We start from the raw sequence: 19,780 nt of genomic DNA on the forward strand, positions 1-19,780 counted from the left end.
CCTCCTCCCCTCAGCGCTACCCTTCTGCAGGAATCTTCCCAAGACTCTGGCCCACCATTTGCTGCTTTTCTCCGCAGTTAGCAGGGGGAGCACCGAAGACTCAATTTTGGGGGGGTCTGGGAGCCCTGGGACACGCAGACCCTTGAGACAATTTCTCCCTTTAGAATTCTTGGAAATGGTGTATGGCTGTGGGCTAACAGACGTCGGGTACCGTGTCGATGTAGGAGGGCTCCTCCCCTGGTGCCTTGCCATACCAGTGCGCTCAAGGCCCAGCCAGGATCTCCCGACCGAACGGGCCATAAGATGTGGCTAGGGCCATAAGATGTGGCTAGGCACCCAACCGGCTTTAGGTAACTACCTATGACACTGAAGTAAATCCCTCTTGCCAGAGGAATAATCACTTACCCAAACATGGAGGAAAACCGAGCACATCCACCTCAGTATGTTCGCCTGGCAAAAGCGCATGGAGCCCAGAGGCTGAGAGGGCCTCTGCTTCCAAATGACTCAGAGACCTGGGGCCACCACATGAGTGAGGGGACGAGGCTAAAGAATTCTATGGATGCTCCCAGCTCTGATGCTATCTTGCTGTAGAATGAAGAGTCCTTGGTATCTGAAAGGAACAGTGTGGCCTTTTGTCAAGCCCCAAGCACGCAGCTGCAGCTGCTCACATAGCCTCAGAGATGGAATGATGTACCCCGAGGGAAGGGACCCTGCCTGTTGGAACCTCATCAGCATCATCCGGAAACGCCCTCTCCTGGAGGCGAGCACTTGCTGTGAAAAGCATCCGCTAGAGCTGTGGAATCAAAGCAGGCTGAGTTTACATCTCTGTTGCCTGTGGGCTGTGAAATCTTGGGCAAGTCTCTTTATCTCCACGAGAGACTCCATTTCCACGTCTGCCTCGTGGGAATGGAAAAACCTATTATCCTGTTAGGCCACTGCAGAACTAAATGAGATTCTGCAGACAAGAGTACAAGCACAGTGCCTAGAGCCGTCACGGACCCTTTCCTGCCCTCCCTCGTACACACGGGTAAGCCCCCAGACTAGCATCTGCCCAGGTGGTTTCAGTGGAAAACCAAACCCTGATGAGGAAGGGGACTTAACTCCAAGCACACCAGAGAAGCCCCACATGCACGAAGGCTATGGCAGCAGACGCACGGGAAGGGGTCTGAGAAAGGTGGAGGCAGGGACGGCCCCTGAGACCATCCACCACGTCCCCTTAGCCATGGCACACAAGGGCTCAGTGATCAGGAGGCCTCCAGAGCCGTGCCCCATCCCACCAGCCTGGTTCCCCGCCTCCCCAGGAGGAGCATGTACCTTCCCATTGGCCACCCACCGCCAGTCACCAGCTGTGCGACCTGGCTTCTTAAACTGAGGGCTTCGGACCAAATGGCCTCTCCAGTCCTTCCCACCTTTCTAATTCTCTGAACTACGATTCTACAAAGTGAACTGGTGCCTAATTGATGCCCCACCTTCTCCCTATCCCCTTCCCCAGAATACACAGGGTGCGGGCAGGGAGTCAGGGAGCCCAAAGGTTCCAGGAAAGTAGAGGGAGAAGGGCAGAGGCTGGGGCTCCATTATGCTAATTTAATTAGCTCTAATCTGCCCACAGCAGGGCCTTGAAGAAAGAGGCTTTTGTTTCAATTTTACATTTGGCAGGAAGTGCTCCTCCTCCTCCTCCTCCCCCCTCATACCCTCCTGTAGAATTTAAGAGTCAAAAGCTCTAATTTCAGTCCTGGCTCTCACATGTAGCCGTGCTGGGCCTTCCTTTTCACACTTCTTTGACCGACTCCTTGATTTTTCCAGGAAGGAAATATGCCCCAGATGTCCATGAGTAAATGGAGAGTTTTTATCTGCCCTTACAAAAGGGTGTCAGTAATTCACAGATTTCCCAAGAAGCGAGAGCCAAGGCGTGGGGAAAGGCCAGCAGACTTCTCTCCACTGAGAAACCAAAGGTTTACCAATCACCTAAGCCCCCTCCCACGGGCAGGGAGCCTCACGACCGCCTCATGGGATGATTAGAACAGAAATCTCATCCGTTCATCCATTCTGCTAATGCTCATTGAGCAGTACTCTCCGCAGGAGAGGAAGGACAAGGAAGATGCACAGGACAGTGACTTGCTTCATGCCTCCCAGCCTGCGGGGGTAGAACGAGCAAGTAACCTGAATCTCCAAAACCAAAAAGCCCTGGTTTATAAAACTGGCTAACTTCGGCAGTGTAAACTTCCCCACCGTGGCCAATCTCTAGCTGTCAACAGTTTTTAACAAGCAGTTTGCAAAACTCCTGAATATTTAAAAATCGGCTCTCTGAGAGTGCCCAAACTAGCAGCAAATTCTCCGGGCTCCTAATTAAGGGTTCTTTCGGCCTCACCTCTCTACTTCCGTGCAGGGGGCGGCAACATGCCGTGGGGACTGAAGGACTGAAGGAGTAACCTTAATGAAAATTATCTGAAGGACTGTCAGCAGGGGTAGGATTTCAGGCCTGTTTTATTCTCTTCCATGTCAGTATTTCTCCAGATGTCCTATGAGCACATATTACCTTTACAATCAGAACATATCTAGGTAATTAGTCATTTTTTAGTGAGCTTAGTGGAATGCTTTGTAATAACCTCCTCACATCATTTTGGTCATTCTGTCTCCCTTGGGTGTGAGACAGAAAGAAAGTATCCTAAGAGCTCAAGCTCCCTCGCAGAACAGAGCAGGTGCCCCCTAAGTTAAGTCATTCACGTGAATCCCATGCAGTCTTACCTGGAGGATAAATTCATCCCCTCTGGAGTTCAAATTTCACCAGCAACTGAGAAAAACACAACTCCCCGTTAAGATTCCAAAAGCCCTCCTCGGAAAAATCAAAGCCTCTATAGCCACCAAGTGACCTTGCCCCGCAACGGGCTAAGATAGAAGCAGGTGGTTTATACTAGAAACAACTGCTCCTTCTCCCTTGAGCTTTAGAGGGAGAGGTTTCCAGCACCTCCAAAGAGGAGACCTCGTTCTGCCCTCTCTGTCCCCAAGCTGGGATTCAAGGGGTCTTACCTCACTGCTGCGACAGAGGCTGGGCACCAGGGCGTGGGCACGCTCAAGGAGGCCAATTCATTTCAGCTGGGGCTCACTGCTTCTCTGTGGGCTGCTGGCCGCAGAGCTCTGCACAATTGGCTCTCCCTCACCTACAGAGGAAACACACACACACGCACACGCACACACACACACGCACACACGCACACACGCACACACAGAAAAGTTGCCGACAAAGCACCAGAAGCGCATATGTTAACACATGCAGGAGGGCTAGCCCCCTTCCTCCTCCCACTCCTGGCCCTGGTCACTCGTGACACCTCAGAGCCCCTTCCAGAACTACAGCCCCACCTGAAACAGCCAGGCACCTTTCCAGGACCCAAACTCCCCATCTATTCACCCAGACCTACCCCTTCGGGGGCTGTGCAATTTCACTGAGCTCTAGATGAAGCAAAGCAAATTCTACCACAGTCACTTAATCCTGTGCTACTTGCTATTATTAGTAAGAAAAGCAAGAAAAAGAAAAGTACAGTTCTGGCCCCAAGTCTCATGTTTAGATAAGGCTTATGGATACCTGATTTCAATCAACGAACACATCCAACTTGCTCACAGTCTCCCTTTGACCCACAGTATGTTGTTTGGAATGTTACGAATGTGAATTCAATTCCCGATTTATTTTGAGAGCATTTTTAACGGAAACTAAATTTTCAGTCCATATATTATTGTAGCTGTCTGGGTGAACAGCATGTTTTTAAAGTAATTGTTTTTTTTCCCAGGATCAAAGAAAGTTATGTTTAATCTAGAAACTTCAGAAAATATAATTAAGTCAACAGAAGGAAAAAAATTACCTATTCCTCTCCACCCAAGATAACTACAGATAACACACTCTTCCTGGTTTTATTTGGTTATGCAGATCTTTCACAAAGCTGCAATAAAGCTAGGCATGACTTGGTTCTGTGTCATCAGCGTTCTCCTGCAGCCCCATTGTAACAGTGATATAACTTGCACATATGTGGCTATAAATGTTACCCCACCCCCAAAGGCTGGCCATCTCCAATGTTTTTATGGTAATTACAAAGAGTGCTTAAAAGTAAATCTTTGGGGAAATCCAAGGTTATTTCCTTAAAGGCCCGGTCAAAGAGTTTCCAAATGTCTCATCTTGGAATGCTGCCTCCAGGACTTCTGTGCCATATAAGCCGCTCTCAGCCATGGAGAAGGGTGCCCATTCCTCCGCTGCTCCTTCCCCAGGGCCGCCCGGCCCCTCCCTCACCCACATCCTGGCTCACCACGGGTAACACTGGCAGTGGAAATGAGAGTGGAGTGCCAGCCGTGTGGATTCTCACTTTTCATGTTCACATTCAGCTTAGCCCAAATAGAAGATAAGACCTACTGATTAAATGCACTCCCCTAATCAAGCCTGGGGAGGGGGTACCTGAGTGAGAACGGTAAGGAGCAAAAGGTGGGAAACCCCCTGAGGGACAGAGACGAGTGGTAACACACAAGCATGGTGTCCAGGGGGAAGAGACCCTGAGATGCCATGAGAAACAACAGTCATCCCCATGAGACTTCAGACACTGATAGGAAGTTTCATCATCAGATGAAAGTGAAGATGAAATGAGCCATTGAGGGGGTGGAAATGTCAAGGTCCCACAAAGGTTCAGGGCAGAGCAGAGCAAAGGACAAAGGCATCAGCTGACATGGAAAAAGAAAAAGTCACTTGCAGCAGTTGGGCACTTTGCTGCTGTCTGTAATTAATGCTGACAAAACAGCAGGAGCCAAAGTCTCCGTGGGGAGACTGGGTCAGGCTGGGACGAGATCTCTACCTGCAAACCGCAGCTGAGCTGGTGGCCACCTGGGAGCCTGCTGGTAATGAGCCTTCCCCAGGGAACAAAAGCAAGGTGCTCCCAGGGCTGGTGGACTCTGGGGCTGCTGACTCACCTGCCCTCTTTTCAGGAGGGAGGCCCCCCTCCCCATCTCTAGCTAGACTCCCTTACCCCGCCTTTTGCTCCAGGCCAAACCTTCACCGAGACAGGGATAGTTCACCCCATCATCTGTCCAAACAGACTTCCTGGATTTCTGTGGCCCTGTGACCTAGGCAAAGACCCTGAGAAGCCTAGTCTCGTGCCCCTTCCCAGCTGATCAGCACCCCCTGCCTCTCCACCCCATGCACCTGCACCCCAGTCACGGCAATCTGCCGACTGATGAGGGAATGTGGGGCTCCACTAATGCTACTGAAATCTTTTGTCAGATGGCTTGCAGACCTCCAGTACTATTCAAATGCTCAAGTCATTCTGCCAGGTCTTCCCGCTACCCAACCCACACTCACACCTGGGCAGTCTCCGGATGGACACAGGGTAGAACTTTGACTCAAAAGCAACTCACCCATAAGGGTGCTGGACCAATCAGTACTTTCAAAGTTGCAACGATGACCAAAGACTACAGTCAGCTCATGGTGGATCGTAGAGCTAGAAGAAGTGAATGCCATGCACAAGACCAAGTGATGGGGCTGTGGGGCCCTGCAGAAGGAGAGGAAGCTGGCCCACAAAGAGAGCAGGGCAGAGGCCCAGAGAGCGGCAGACAAGAAACTGTACAGGTCCAGAGAGAGCAGATGCTTGGTGACGTTCAAGAGACTGCAAAGCTCATCTATACTTCCTACTTTTTCTTCCTATAAGCATCCCCCGAATCCCCTCCATAAACCCCTGAAGAGCTAGGTTTAGATAGGCTCTGGGGTCCCAGCTGACTCCGGCTCACTGAAGTCTTTCAGGGCCATGACTGAGAGCAGAGGGGCTCTCCCCGCATCACCCAGTGCATGGCTTTGTAGTCGGGCTTTGGCCATCCATTGTGGCTACTCAAAGCCTTTTTTTTTCCCCAACTTCCTTCCCAAGTTTACGACTAGGTTTCTGATAGATGAGGCAACTAGATGGGCCAGTCTTAGACTGCAAGTACAACTTGTTCTTAGCAGAAACATGAGAAATAAACAATTACAACAGTAATAACAAGAGCTTTTTCTATTTGAAGCCTTTTCTATTAAGTGGCTCATACTAACTCCTATCACCCTACCAGTGTGATCCATTCAGCTGGCCAGAGTCCCCATGTCCCTCGAGCCACCTGTATACGCCTGTGCTTCCTCACAGTGTTAATACATTGAATTCATGCCCCACTGTAATCTGTGTGTCTTCCGCTCCCTGCTCCCTGCTCAAATCCCACATGAATCACTGGCTTAATATCTAGATTTGGTTTCACTGCTTTTGTCCCTCGGCCTAACCAGCCAAAGTTTGCCTCCAAAACTTCCTCGTGCTAGAGGCCTCTTCTCTGCTCTATTGCTCCCTGCCCTCACTCCCGCCTGCGCTGTTCCCCGACCTTACAGCCCCTGGCAGCTCCTCAGCCAGTGCCCTCGGTCAGCCCGGAAGCCTCAGAAGATGATTCTAAGGAAGAAAGCAGAGAAATGAGACGCTGCCTTGGCCTCGCTGACTCCCTTATGCCGCATGCAGGTGTTTCCTTTCAGACGTACTTGTGGCCGCTGACCACAGACCATAAACCAGGATTTAGAGAGCCCACCGAGAACCAAAGAAGTTCATAAAATGGGCCAAGAACATACATCTTAAGAATTTCATGGCCCAGCATCCTCCAGGCAAGGATCATTACTAATGGGCTTGGTTCTGAGTCAGAGAATGGGTCAGCCTGTCCCAGGGGTAGGCCGGGCCCAAGTCCCTGGCTTAAATGCATGATCATCATAAGGCACACAGGAGCCCTGGAGTAAAAGATAACCCTGTGAACCCTCCATCCATTATTCCACATTATCTGGAAAGCGAGCGACCGAGGGACCGTTCCAATTGTTTGGATATGGAAGCTAAATTAGCTAAGAGCTTTGATTGATCCACACACATAAAACTTTCCAGGATCTGGGTCTCGACCCATTTGCTGAGTTCTGCGGTCAGATCAGAAGACACGGTACCCAAAACGCAAGAAGACTTTCTGCTAAAATCAGAAGACTTCCTGGTGTATTTCTGCCTTCTCCTTCCCTCCCGAGCTCTTGTTTCTTCTGGATGGTTCATCTGTGGGGCCCGGACCCAACATTATAGGGCTCCTGTACTAGACCAAGGGTTAACCACAATAGTCCTCTATTTTTTTTTTTTTTTTTACTTAAATGTTTTTAGCAACTGCTACGTGCCAAGCACTTAATATACTAATTTATTCATTTATTCCTCACACAACCCTGAGGCAAGGAGTGTTTTCTCCATTTTATTTTTTTTTTTAATGGTCTTATTTATTTTGGAGAGAGAGAAGGAGAGAGAGACAGAGGGTAAGTGGGGGAGGGGCAGAGAGAGAGGGAGACAGAGAAACCGAAGCAGCCTCCAGGCTCCGAGCTGTCAGCACAGAGCCCGACGCGGGGGCTTGAACCCGTGAGCCACAAAATCATGACCTGAACTGAAGTCGGATGCTCAACTGACGGAGTGCCCCAGATGCCCGTTTTCTCCATTTTCAGAGGAGGAAAAGGGCTGAAGGAACTAGGCCGGGCCCAAAGCTGGTAAGTGACCAAGACAGAATTCCACACGCCGGCCTGCCTCCCCAAGCTCTCTCATCAAAAGCTGAAATTAAACATGAGTTGAGCACTGAATACACGGGTTCTGACAAGAAAAGAAAATGCGTAAAGAATTCCTTTTCAAAGAATCAGAAAAAGGAAGGTCCTCTGCCACTGCCATGTGCAAAACACCCATTCATTCTTGTTGTTAACACGCCGACAGCAAACAATCCCTCAGTTCTGACTGTGCCTATTTGAGCTGCCGGTGTGGATATACATGGAGACGCTTGAGCCTATTTTAGTGTCAGAGCGATACCCATACATGATTTCAGGCCCTCCCCCAGCCCCCCAGCCCCGTAATCTTTGCCACCCAAACACTATGACTTTCAGCTCTTTTACCTAATTCTAGAGTGAGCTCAGTATATATCTAAATAGCATGCTTATATGGCATTTTCTGTCAATGCTAGATATTATTCATTACTTCCGACTACAAAAAATGAGAATTTAGCTTGCTTTTACCACCATCCCATGTACCTCGTCTACCTCTTCTAATACAGTTATACCATTTTTTATTAAGTCGACACTAGGAGATATATTATCATGGCCAGATAAATGACTGTTCACAGCCAGGCTCTGTGGTGTGTTATGATTCATTTCTTTCGTGTACATTCCTCAGCTGTCATTTCTGGAGGCCATTATTGTCTGTTTATTTGTTTAATCTTCTGTGTACCTATCACTAATTCAGTCCTCAACTTTCCAACTTCTTTGTTTTTTTTTTTCTTGATGCTCTCCCTTCTGGAATCTTCTGTCCTCCTACTCCAACTTGAACTGGTTGCTCTCTGAGCTTAAAGGAAGACTCCATTTCTCCTGTCTTAAATACCTCCTAATCTTGAAGGAACACATCTAGAGTAGCTTCCTCAGAAAGGATGTATGGGAGGTAAAAGAATTGAGTTTTCTCACATCTGAAATGCCATTATTCCTCCCTCACATTTGATTAATAATTTGCCTGACTATAAATGCTCAGTAGGATATAAATCCCTCTCAGAACCTTAAAGGTACAGCTCCATTCATTGCCTTCCAGCTTCTAGTGTTGCCGTAGAATCTATTTCTTATATGTATTCTTATTCTTATTTTTATTCTATTTCTTATTCTTATTTTTATTCTATTTCTTATTCTTATTTGTAAGATTTCTATTCTTATATGTAATTACTTTGGGATTTTTTTTTTGCTTGTGTCTTCAAGCTTTGCTTCTGGTTTATGTGGGGTTTTTTTTTCCACAATGACGTGCTTTGATGCATGTCTTTTTTCATTCACAGCACTAGGCTCTCAAGCGAGTTTTTTCATCTAGAAGCCTATGTTCCTCAGGTCTCAGAGTTTTCCTTGTATTATTTCTTCCATAACTCTTTCTCTCTGTTGTCTCTATTCTCCTTTTTATGTCCTCCTATTCAGATGTTGAACTTCTCCGAATGATCCTTTCTTACTTTTCATTCCATAGCCCTTTTTAATTTTTTTTTTTTTTTTTTTTTTTTTTTGGTTTCTAGCCTTTCTCCAAGATCTCTTCAACTTTGTATTCCAAATAGTCTACTGACTCATTGATTTCTGTCATACTTTTAATTTCCAAGAGTTCTTTGTCAGTCTCTGAATATTCCTTTTGTTGCACACCTGTCTTTATGTTATCACTGTGCTATCTTCACGGACACCAGTACTTAATGGTTTTGGTAAAATCTGCTTCTCTTCCTGCTCTGTCTCTATGTCTTGCGAGTTTCTTTTTATGTGGTCGTTGTTCATCTCTTTTGGTTTCTGTGATTTAGGTTTTGAGCTTTTCTCAATGTCTGGTGATCCTCAGTGGTCTTTTTAAATTTACAAGTGAGACACTAAAGGGACCGGAAGCTCCACTTACATAGACAGAACTCTTACCACCGGAGGGCTGAGAGTAAGAACGCTAAATATCAATATCTATAGGTCTTTTCTCTTGGGCTGTTAAGTTTATGCAGAGAGGTCTTGTGACCAAGGAAAAGGAGGTCTACTCCTAGCTTGCCAGCACTGTGAGAACCAGCAACAACAAAAATGTTGGGGAGGGGTGGTCTCACTCTTCAGTAGGTAGACTTTTATTCATTCCCTCTGTTTCAGGAAGGCATCTCACGCATGCCCGACTCGGCTTGGCCTGCTGTGCCTGATCTTAATTAGGTCTTAAAACTGAGCTTGTTCTTGGAAAGATCCTTAAAAGAAATCTTAGTTACCAGGGAAGGAAAGAAAAAAACAACAACAAACTTGTTTTCCACAGAGTTTCCAAGGCCAGACATTTAGGAAAGCATTAACTATGGTTCACAATCACTTATCAGGAATCTTTGGAGGCCAGATAAGTGTTGGAATTCGGAATGCTTCATATTTTGGAAAAGTGCTGCGTTCCCTAAACTATATACTGCGTAACACCCACAGCAAGGGCAGGGCAGCTCCTCATAATAATGCGGATTCATGTTTCTGCAGCAAAACAAATGAATGCTTATTCTAAGTAGGTTAAATAAAGATTTATGAATAGCCTCACATTAGTCCAGATAGGTTTCGCCACCAAATGGGTTAAACTTGGTTTTCCCAGACGTTTGGATTTGGAAATTGCAGATAAGAGACTGTACGTGCATTTCCTATGCGCCTCCCACACCTCCAGTCACACATGGGGCATTTTCACAGGGATTTTGTCAGGCTGTGGGGCTGCCCTCTTGCAATGAGATATGAAAAAAATGAGGCAAGGTGGAATGTGGGGTGGGGGGAGGCCAGGTTCAACAGGGAGAGCATCTGAGGGCACAGTCACTTAGAAAGCGTGAGTCCCAGTTCTGTGCTAGCAAGCTCTGTTACTTTGAAAATGTTACTTAACCGCTCTGAGCCTCAATTTCCTCATCTATAAATTGTGGGTTATTCCAACTAATTTTGAAGTGGTGTTGTGAAGATGAAGTTAAATTCACCTAACACCTACGTATTGTACCCATTATTCCTGAGGCATTGCTCTGGGTCCTAGAAAAATAATTATGGACAAAAGAGACAAAGTCCCTGCCCTCGTAGAAACAACTTCCTAGTGAGAAGAGACACGGTAAATAAATCAGATGGCCATATATGCCACTAAAGAACAGCAAGGCAGGATAAAGGGGAGGGAACCAGGGGGGAGGAGAGTGGAGGCTGGTATCAGATTAATTTATATACGGTGGTCAGAGTGGCCTTTCAAATAAGGTGACATCTAATTAGAAACCTGAAGGAAAAGAAGGGGAACTCAATGACAGTGTATGAAGGAAGGGTGTTCCAACGGAGCAGAAGAGCAGTGCAAAGGCTCTGAGGAAAAAAGGGGCTTTCTGTTTAAGGGACATGAAGTAAGACAGAATGGAGGGGCAGAAAATTATAGGAGCTGAAGTCTGTGAGGACCTGAGGACCAGATCATGCAGAACCCTGTTGACCCTTCTAAGAACTCTGGCTCTGAGTGAAACGAGAAGCCCTTGTTGGTTTCTGAGCAGAAAATGACATGATGCCTTTTAACATCATCACTCTAGTTGACATTTGAAGGAGACAACAGGAGCAAAAATGTAAGAAGGAGGCCCAGTTGGGAAGCTCTTTTAATAATTAGAGATTGATGGGGCGCCTGGGTGGCTCAGTCGGTGGAGCGTCCAACTTCGGCTCAGGTCATGATCTCACAGTTTGTGGGTTCAAGCCCCGCGTCGGGCTCTGTGCTGTCTGCTTGCTCAGAGCCTGGAGCCTGCTTCAGATTCTGTGTCTCCTTCTCTCTCTGCCCCTCCCCCGCTCACGTTTTGTCTCACTGTTTCTCAAAAATAAATAAAATGTAAAAAAAAAAAATTTTTTTTTTTTAAATTAGAGATTGATCGGTCTCGGACCAGGGTGAATTTAGTAGATCAAGCAAGGAGTTGGTTTCTTGATTTACTTTGCAAGGGCAGCTGACGTGGTTTGCTGATAGCCTGGATCCAGCATGAGAAAATCAGAATCAAGAGTGACTCCACAGTTTGAAACCCTAGCAACTGGAAGATGAAGCTGTCACCCCCTGAGGTGGGGATGGCTGCTTTGGAGGGAAAAGTTCAGTCTTGAACTTGTCATCATTGAGATGTCTATTAGACATCCCAGGAAATGTGGTGAATAGGTGACTGAAGACAGGAGTACAGTGTTTGGGGGTCAAGGTCTGAGATGGAGCTACAAAGAGGGTCGTTGACATATGGATGGTAGGAGAGCACCAGGGAGTAAGGAGACAGAGAAGAAGTCAAGTCCAAGGGCTGCTCCCTGACACGTTCCAAAGCGAACAAGTGAAGATGAGCCAACAAAAGAGACTGAGCAGAAGCCAGTGACAGAAGAGGGGAACCAAAGGGTGTGGTGTTCCAGAAGCCCAGAGAAAGTACTTTTTTAAGGGAAATGGAATAACCAACCATACCAAATGCTGCTGATAAATCAAGGTAAGGGCTGAGACTTGACCACTGGGATGGACAATGTGGAGGTCACTGGTGAACCTGACAGGTGTGGTTTTTGTGGAGTGATGGAGGCAAAACATGGATTTGACTGGGCTTACATCACGAGAGCAGAGGAACTACAGGGAGCAAGCGCAGATGATTCCTTCAAGGAACAAAAAAGGAGACAGCAGCGGGAGGAGTAGATGAGGTTAAGGGAAGAAGCACGTGTGCAATATGCACGTGAGTGGGTTTCAGTGGGAGGAACAACAGCCAGGGATAGACAGATGGGGCGGGCAGATGGGAATGGTCCAGCAGAAAGAGAGAAACATTGGGAAGAGAAGGGAATATTGCTGGAGTCATGTCCTTAATTAAGTAAAGGGAACAGGATGCAGCACACAAGTGGAGGGGTTGGTCTTATGTAGGAGCAGAAACAAGTCATTCTCCAAGGTAACGGGCAGAAAGAGGAATTTGGTGGTGGGAAGGTGTGAAAGTTCTCTGGTTGCCATTAGTTTCTCAGGTAAGTGGAAACCAAGGTTCTGACTAAGAGTAAGGATGGGAGAAGAGGTGTTAAAGGTTTGAAGACAGAGAAAAAGCTGTGAACAGTCACCTAGAGAATCGCAGTGGTTCTCAGCCAAGGCTGCCCATTGGAATCAACAACAGAGCTTTTAAAAAATTTTTTAATGTTTATTTATTTCTGAGACAGAGCACGAGTGGGGAAGGGGCAGAGAAAGAGAGGGAGACACAGAATCCGAAACAGATTCCAGGCTCTGAGCTGTCAGCACAGAGCCCGACACAGGGCTCGAACTCACACACTGTGAGATCATGACCTGAGCCGAAGTCGGTCGCTGAACTGACTGAGCCACCCAGGGACCCCAACCACAGAGCTTTTAAAAAGGATACTGATGCCCAGGTCATCTCCATAAAGACTTGGATTTCATTCTTTCTGGGTGGAATTACCCAAGAAAATAAAAGCAATACCTTTTATGATCTCCCCCAGGTAATGCTAACGGAAGCCAGAGTTGAGAATCACTGGACGAAGGGAACGGAGAAAGATGACCTGACAACGCCCAAGTCCACTGAAGGATCATGGTCACGAATGAGAGAGGGACCAGTCAGGAAGTGATCTGCTTCTCCAGTGTCACATTCAGCTGGGGGGGGAGGTGGGGGGCGCAGGCATGCTGGGGAGAATGAGCTGGAGTTAACAAGGGTTCCATGTGATACCTGTTAAGTATCACATACCTGTAAAAGTACACGTGGGAAGAGTCCAGTGAATGAAAGCTGCTGTGTTTATTTTTATCACCAGCTAGGTGGCATATACTATCCTTGTAGCAAATATAATTTTCCTTTTATGTCATCCTATGATTCACCCAATTTGTATGTGTCACAGCGTTTTCAAGTCATTTGCAAAAAAACTAAAATCACAAACGTGTATCCTTAAATATTAAGGGGGTGTCCTGTGGTTCTTTTTTTGTCACATTTAGCACTACACATGGGATCACTGGAATTCACAGGTCACCTCTCCCACCCAACCTCCCTGGGTTCCGATTTGATAACAACAGTTCACTGCCAAAGTTTTGTGAAGCCCCCTCCAGTCCACACCCCCTCAGAGCCTACATGTTAGGGGTTCCATATTTGCAATTCCCGTCTGGTGATCCGTCCTTCTCCCTCTGGGAAGTTCCCCCCTTGATCCTGGCCCTGAGTCTGGAGAGATCTCTGTAGCGATAAGTGCCATCTCAACACTCCCTCCCTGAGCCAAGCCTGGCTAGGTCCCTGTCCGTGTCCACCAACTGCTGGAAAAAGACTGCAGACTTCATCCTGAGCCTCAACTGTGTTGCACTTGAATGCCAGTGGAAGGCAGAAGCCCTGTGAGCTCCCCTGCTCATCCCCCAGTGTCCCTTACTATCAGCTCCTGACCTCCCTTATCAATGGATACCATGCCAATTCTTAGTTGTGAACTTCCTTCTACTCCACCCTAAGTGCGCAGGCAAACCGCTCCCCGGGGGTCTCACCTCTTCTTCTCTGACCCCGCCCCTCCCTGTCTCTTGCTCCTGTTCATCTGTGCCCTGAATCCACATGCCCGCCTCTTCTCCTAGACAGAAGCTCCTCCAGGGAGAGGCTGGAACACACGTAGCCTCATATCCACAGCAGAGTGTCAGGCCCATCGGGTGGCCAATAACTGAAAATAACTATCACATTAAATAGCTACCAATTTTTTATCACTAATCGTGTGCCAGCACTAGGTTAAGCACTACACAGGACTCGCACCCATGCTACGAGATAGCACTGATTAATACCCACTGCAGATAAGGGGTGCCTGGGTGGCTCAGCCGGTTGAGCGCCTGGCTTTGGCTCAGGTCATGATCTTGTGGTTTGTGAGTTCGAGCCCCGCATCAGGCTCTGTGCTGACAGCTCAGAGCCTGGAACCTGTTTTGAATTGTGTCTCTCTGCTCCTCCCCCGCTCGTGCGTGCTCTCTCTCTCTCTCTCTCTCTCTGTCTCTCTCTCTCTCTCTCTCTCAAAAATAAATAAACATTAAAAAAAAATTTTTTTAAATACCCACTGCAGATGAGAAACTGAGGGTCAGAGGGGCACCTGGGTGGCTCAGTCGGTTAAACTCAGGTCATGATCTCGCGGTCTGAGTTCGAGCCCCACATCGGATTCTGTGCTGACAGCTCGGAGCCTGGAGCCTGCTTCGGATTCTGTGTCTCCCTCTCTCTCTGCCCCTCTCCTGCTTGCACTCTCTCTCTCTCACTCTCTCTCTCAAAACAAAAAAAATTTTTTTTAATTTAAAAACAAAACAAAACAAAACTGAGGGTCAGAGAAGTTGAGTTCTCAAGTTTGCGCAACGAAGATGTGGCACATCTGGAATTAAACCCGCGTCCATCTGCCTGCAAAACATGCGGGATTTTTTTTTCTCCCCACAGTATGATAAGGGCTTTCTGAGAAAGGTGACACTGCAGATAGTAATGGGGAAGCCAGTGAGTTGCCTTCCAGCACGCCCCCATTCCCCCACCCCGGGGCGTTACCTGGACTGTCTGGGAGACAAGGGTAGGACTCTCCCAAGTGCAGAAGCATGTCCCTGGGAGGTGCCTTTCATCTGTCTCCTGCCTACCTGATCTTTCCTCTCCTCTTGATTTATAAGCCAGAATAAAATGTTCATTGTCTAGAGCAAAAAAGGAACCGCCACAAGCCCTCTGGCAGGAAGCATCTTCTGGGGATTTATTCCCAACGCTGTCATTAACCACCCCCAGCTCAGGCCCGGGGCCAGCATCCTCCCGTTGACAAAGGCTGTGCGGACAGTCTGGATAAATGGAGGTCCAGCCCAGCTGCTTTTGTCAGAGCTCCCTCACTGCCTGCTCTCCCTCTCACCTGGGACAAACTCCCAGGACCCTGGTTCTCCGTGGGATAAGAGAAGAGCGAGGTCCTAAACCTGACCCCTCCCCACCACCAGGGCTCAGCTCCCACAGGTCAGCCCAGAGAACATTCCCTGTTTCATCTTGCGGCTTGTGTATCACGTCTAAGGCCAGAAGTGAGGGGGAAAGGACCATCCAGGGGAGCAGAAGGGTCCACCAGAGCCCGGAGTGCTCCCCACCCCGGGCTCCTGAATCTCCCACTGTGCTCCACACTGTGACCTGACCTAGGGGGCACCTGCTTACGCTCACTGGTGGCTGAGCGCATCTGTATCCTGGTCTCGGAGGGCAGACGGTGAGCGTGGGGAGGGGCTGGGTGCTGGGCTGGGCCCGGGGCTGTGCCACAAAGCCAGTCAGCCTGTTGCCATCCAGGGGTCCACTGTCTAACCCAGCTAACTCCACAGAACACAGGACAGCATACGAGATGAAAGGTCTTCTCTTTCCTGTGGGTGCCAGCAGTCTGAGGGGCCCGTCCTGAGCTAATGCTGGACTCAACGGCCTGTCTCGGCTCAGCAGAGAGACCAGTAGGAAAAGGAAGGAACTGGTTTCTTTAGCAGTAAGGAGCAGCTTAGCTCCCTCTAAAACCACCCATCACCCCCACACACAACACACAAGACGGGGCTTTCGGATGCCTGGTGAGTGGCAAGCCAGGCCCCACCCCAGACCCCGGAACAACCGTAACACTTCCTGGGGCAGATGTAAGTCACCTCAGGCCACCTTAGGTCGGTGCTCAGGCACTTCCTCGTGGGTAGTGTGAGAGACCAATTTCCCCAAGGCCTTGTCCTCATCAGCACTCCCGAAAAGTAAAGACTGCTCCCCCCAGAGGCCCCTGATGTCTCTGTCCCTCCGGTCCATTTTCCAGACCACAAGCCTCTACCAGACGGACATGGCAGGGGCCTGCTTGCCTGGCCACTCCAACATTCCTTCCGGTAGCCTGGCGCGTCTGGAACACCCTCCTGGGCCCTGTGTAACTCACCAAGCTGTTCACAGCTGTCCCGACTCAACTCTGGCCCAGACTTTGCCAGCAACCAGGAAGGCAGGCAGGAGCCTCCCCTCACCCGGCAGTGAGAGAGACCCAGAGGACCGGCCTGCCCCCCTCTCCACTACCTCCCATCAGAGTCCCCAGCCGGTAGTCTGAGTCAGGAGAGCACAGCTTCTCGCCTGTTGACCAAGTTGTTGCAAGTCTGCAGGGAGCACGGCCACGACTGGGGGAGTTTTTATGAACACCTGTGGGTGCCCTAACAGACGCCTGTACGTTCTCACGGCGGCAAGGGGTGTGCCAGCAATAACAAACCCTTCTGTGTGGCTCTTTCACACTTTGTCATCTTTTCACATCTATGATCTAATCTGAACATAAAGACCAATCTGGGGATAGGCAGCCCCACAATGATTATCCCCTTTTATGGATTAGGTAGCCTGAGGGCTACACAGCTGCCAGATGGCAGAGTCTGGACCACAGTTTAGGCTTTTATCTTCACCTGTTTTACCTGTGAGATAGATTTGTATTTCATAAGTCTAGATGTATGCAAATACATGAAGTATAGTTACCTGGAGAGTCTTGACCTATCAAAATATTGTTTCCATCTGCTTGTCTTTTTATAATTTATGTCTCACAACGGTGGCCGCTCGGGTCTTCTGTGCACTACAAATCCCAGCACCGTGGAAAAATCGTGGGCTCTGGAGCCCAGGCAGCACGGGGGTCCAAGCCACCGTCTCGCACTGTGCAACTTTCGGCCAATAAATCTCTTAACCTCAGTTTCCTCATCCGTAAGGTAGGGGTAATTATAACCATCCTATAGGGTTGCTGGGAAACTGGGAGATGCTGTGTGTCACACATGGCACGCCGTGCACGCTTCATGAACAGTGGCTACTCTTCCGTCCATCCTTTGTTCCCCAACCACCACAAATGCCTCACAGCTACCCAGACATGGCCTGCCTTCACTCCTCCAAGCCTGTGCCCCCGCCCCTGCTAGGCATGCCCTTCGCCCATCCTTGACCTATCAGAACTCTTGTCATTCTTCCACCGTCCAGTTCAAACTCCGTCTCCTTCGTGAAACCTTCCCCTTCGTCCTCTGGGCCCCACCGCCCCGTGGGTCATCCGGTTTACAGTGTCTCATTCTGCTCAGAGTTCAGCATTCATGCAACTGACTCACCAGCTTCCCCATGAAAAGACAATGTCTGATTCACCTATTGTGTCTCCCACCTGCTCTCCACACCCTGAGCATCAGCATCTAACAATACCTTTTTTAGGGGGTACCTGGGTGGCTTAGTTGGTTAGACATCTGACTCTCGATTTCGGCTCAGGTCATGATCTCATGGTTCATGACATAGAGCCCTGCACCTGGCTCTGCACTGACAAAAATAAATAAATAAACTTAAGGGGCGCCTGGGTGGCTCAACTGGTTAAGTGTCCGACTTTGGCTCAGGTCATGATCTGACAGCTGACAGCAGAGCCTGAAGCCTGCTTCGGATTCTGTGTCTCCCTCTCTCTCTGTCCCTACCCTGCTCTCACTCTGTCTCTCTCTCTCTCTTAAAAATAAACATTAAAAAAAAATTTAAGAAACTTAAAAAAAATACCTTTTAATAGCCTAACACAAAATTATGAAGAGCTAAAAGCCACCCAAGATCCCTCCATCCAGAAAAAAAAAAAAAAAAGATTAATATCATTCTTCACCTGTCTCTACCTTTACATGTAGATGGACGTGTGGAGGATGAAAGAAGGCATGGATGAAACAAGGATGGGTGGAACTACTTAATAAAGCAGCTGTTTTTTATTTTTCTTTTCTTTTCTTCCCATTCCACGGAAAAGTAAAATTTCCTAAATGCCAGACTTTTAATAAATGTTTCTCCCCCCCAAATAGATATTATTTCCCCAAAGATTCCTCCAAGTTTGGGGCGCCTGGGTGGCTCCTTCGGTTGCGTGTCTGACCCTTGATTTCAGCTCAGGTCACGATCTCAGGGTCAGGGGTTGGAGTGCTGTGTCCGGCTCTGTGCTGACAGCAAGAAGCCTGCTTGGGATTCTCTCTCCATTACCCTCGCAAAGTGGCCTCCCTCACTCGCTTTCTCTCCCTTCTCTCTCTCTCTCTCTCTCAGAATAAATAAATAAACAAAAAGAAGATCCCTCCAAGTTTAAGAAAACAATGAGTTGACTGGTTAGAGTCATGACTTTTTTATTATTATTATTTGAGAGAGAGAGAGAGAGAGAGAGAGAGAGTGGGGAGGGGCAGAGAGGGAGAGAGGTAGGGGCGGGAGAATTGCAACCTTCTCAGCCTGGAGCCTGACAAGGGGCTCAATCCCACAACCCTGGGATCATGACCTGAGCCAAAATCAAGAGTCAGCCGCTCAACCGGCTAAGCCATCCAGGCGTCCCACCCATAACTTTTTCTCTTTAGACAGTATGAGAGCGGGAAAGCTAGCACATACACTTTCCTCTTCACTTACATTCCTGTTACTTCTCACATTCTTGCTTAGCTTCTATTTGAGTAGGTTAAGAGCTCACCAAATGACCCTTAACCATGCCTTCCTAAGCCCATTTTTGATTCATCCTTCTCATGATCAGGTAGGTTTTCCCGAGAAGAGCTCACGTAGGCCCTATTCCCTTTGTTCTTGCATGCATGAAAATGGCTACCTGCCTTATCCTTGTAGAGTGATGTACGTCAGTGCAAAAGTCTTCAGTCATGCTGCCTTTCCCTCAGAACCCTGTAAATATTTCTTCTTCTCCATGTTCTCTTCTCCTGCTGATCGAGCCTGAGGCCAACAGGTCTTTTGCTCTGTGGCATAGGCGAATTGCTCCCAATATCCATTTTCCTCCTCTTCCTGAGTTTTTGGGTTTTTTCTTTTTTTTTTTTTTTTTTTTAAGTAGGCTCTACGTCCAACATGGGGCTTGAACACAGCCCTGAGATCAAGAGTCACATGCTCTACCGACTGAGCCAGCCAAGCACCCCGCCCCCGACCTGAGTTTTAAGAGGGTGCCCCGCTCCCCCGCTGGAGACGTTCTTCCAGCCTCCTTCGCAGCCAGGCATGGTTGCCACGTTTTGGTCAATGGAACGTGAACAGAAGTGACGTGTGTCTTTCAGATGCCTCAGTCACCATTCTGAGGGATCGCCTCTGTGTGACCTTTAGAGCTCTGACTTTTGTCTGATTAATTTCCTTATCGTTTTTCTCAGCATGCACTGTGATCCTCCTTCAGCCTTCCCTCTCTAACAATTCAGTTTTCCGTGTATACTACTTTGTTCCTTTATTAACTTTTCCACGATGATGTCTGCATCCTCGTGTTTCCTTAGCTCTGGAACTGCCCCCTTCTAATTCATTCTTGTCTCTGAGCTCTCCGTTGATTACTTTTCAATAAACTTTATTTGAATGCTTGAATGGATACTGCCTTCGACCCAAGAGCCAAGCCCAAACCAGA

General features: G+C 48.3%; 1 protein-coding gene across 5 annotated transcripts in view; it reads right to left on the bottom strand.

Annotated features, from left to right (window-relative positions):
* The window catches only part of ST6GAL1 (ST6 beta-galactoside alpha-2,6-sialyltransferase 1), a 118,466-nt gene that overhangs the window by 87,053 nt on the left and 11,633 nt on the right, over nt 1-19,780 (bottom strand). For 3 of the 5 annotated variants that reach the window (XM_042998951.1, XM_042998946.1, XM_042998948.1), the window contains exon 2: nt 3,028-3,158. The exons of 1 other annotated variant lie outside the window; for it this stretch is intronic. The gene's annotated coding sequence lies outside the window, so the exon portion shown is untranslated. Of the gene's footprint in view, nt 1-405; nt 611-3,027; nt 3,159-19,780 lie in introns of all 5 variants that reach the window. One more of the 5 variants, XM_042998947.1, reaches the window with a different exon arrangement.

This window comes from Panthera tigris, chromosome C2 (genome assembly GCF_018350195.1).
Source record: "Panthera tigris isolate Pti1 chromosome C2, P.tigris_Pti1_mat1.1, whole genome shotgun sequence".
NCBI classification, from domain to species: domain Eukaryota; kingdom Metazoa; phylum Chordata; class Mammalia; order Carnivora; family Felidae; genus Panthera; species Panthera tigris.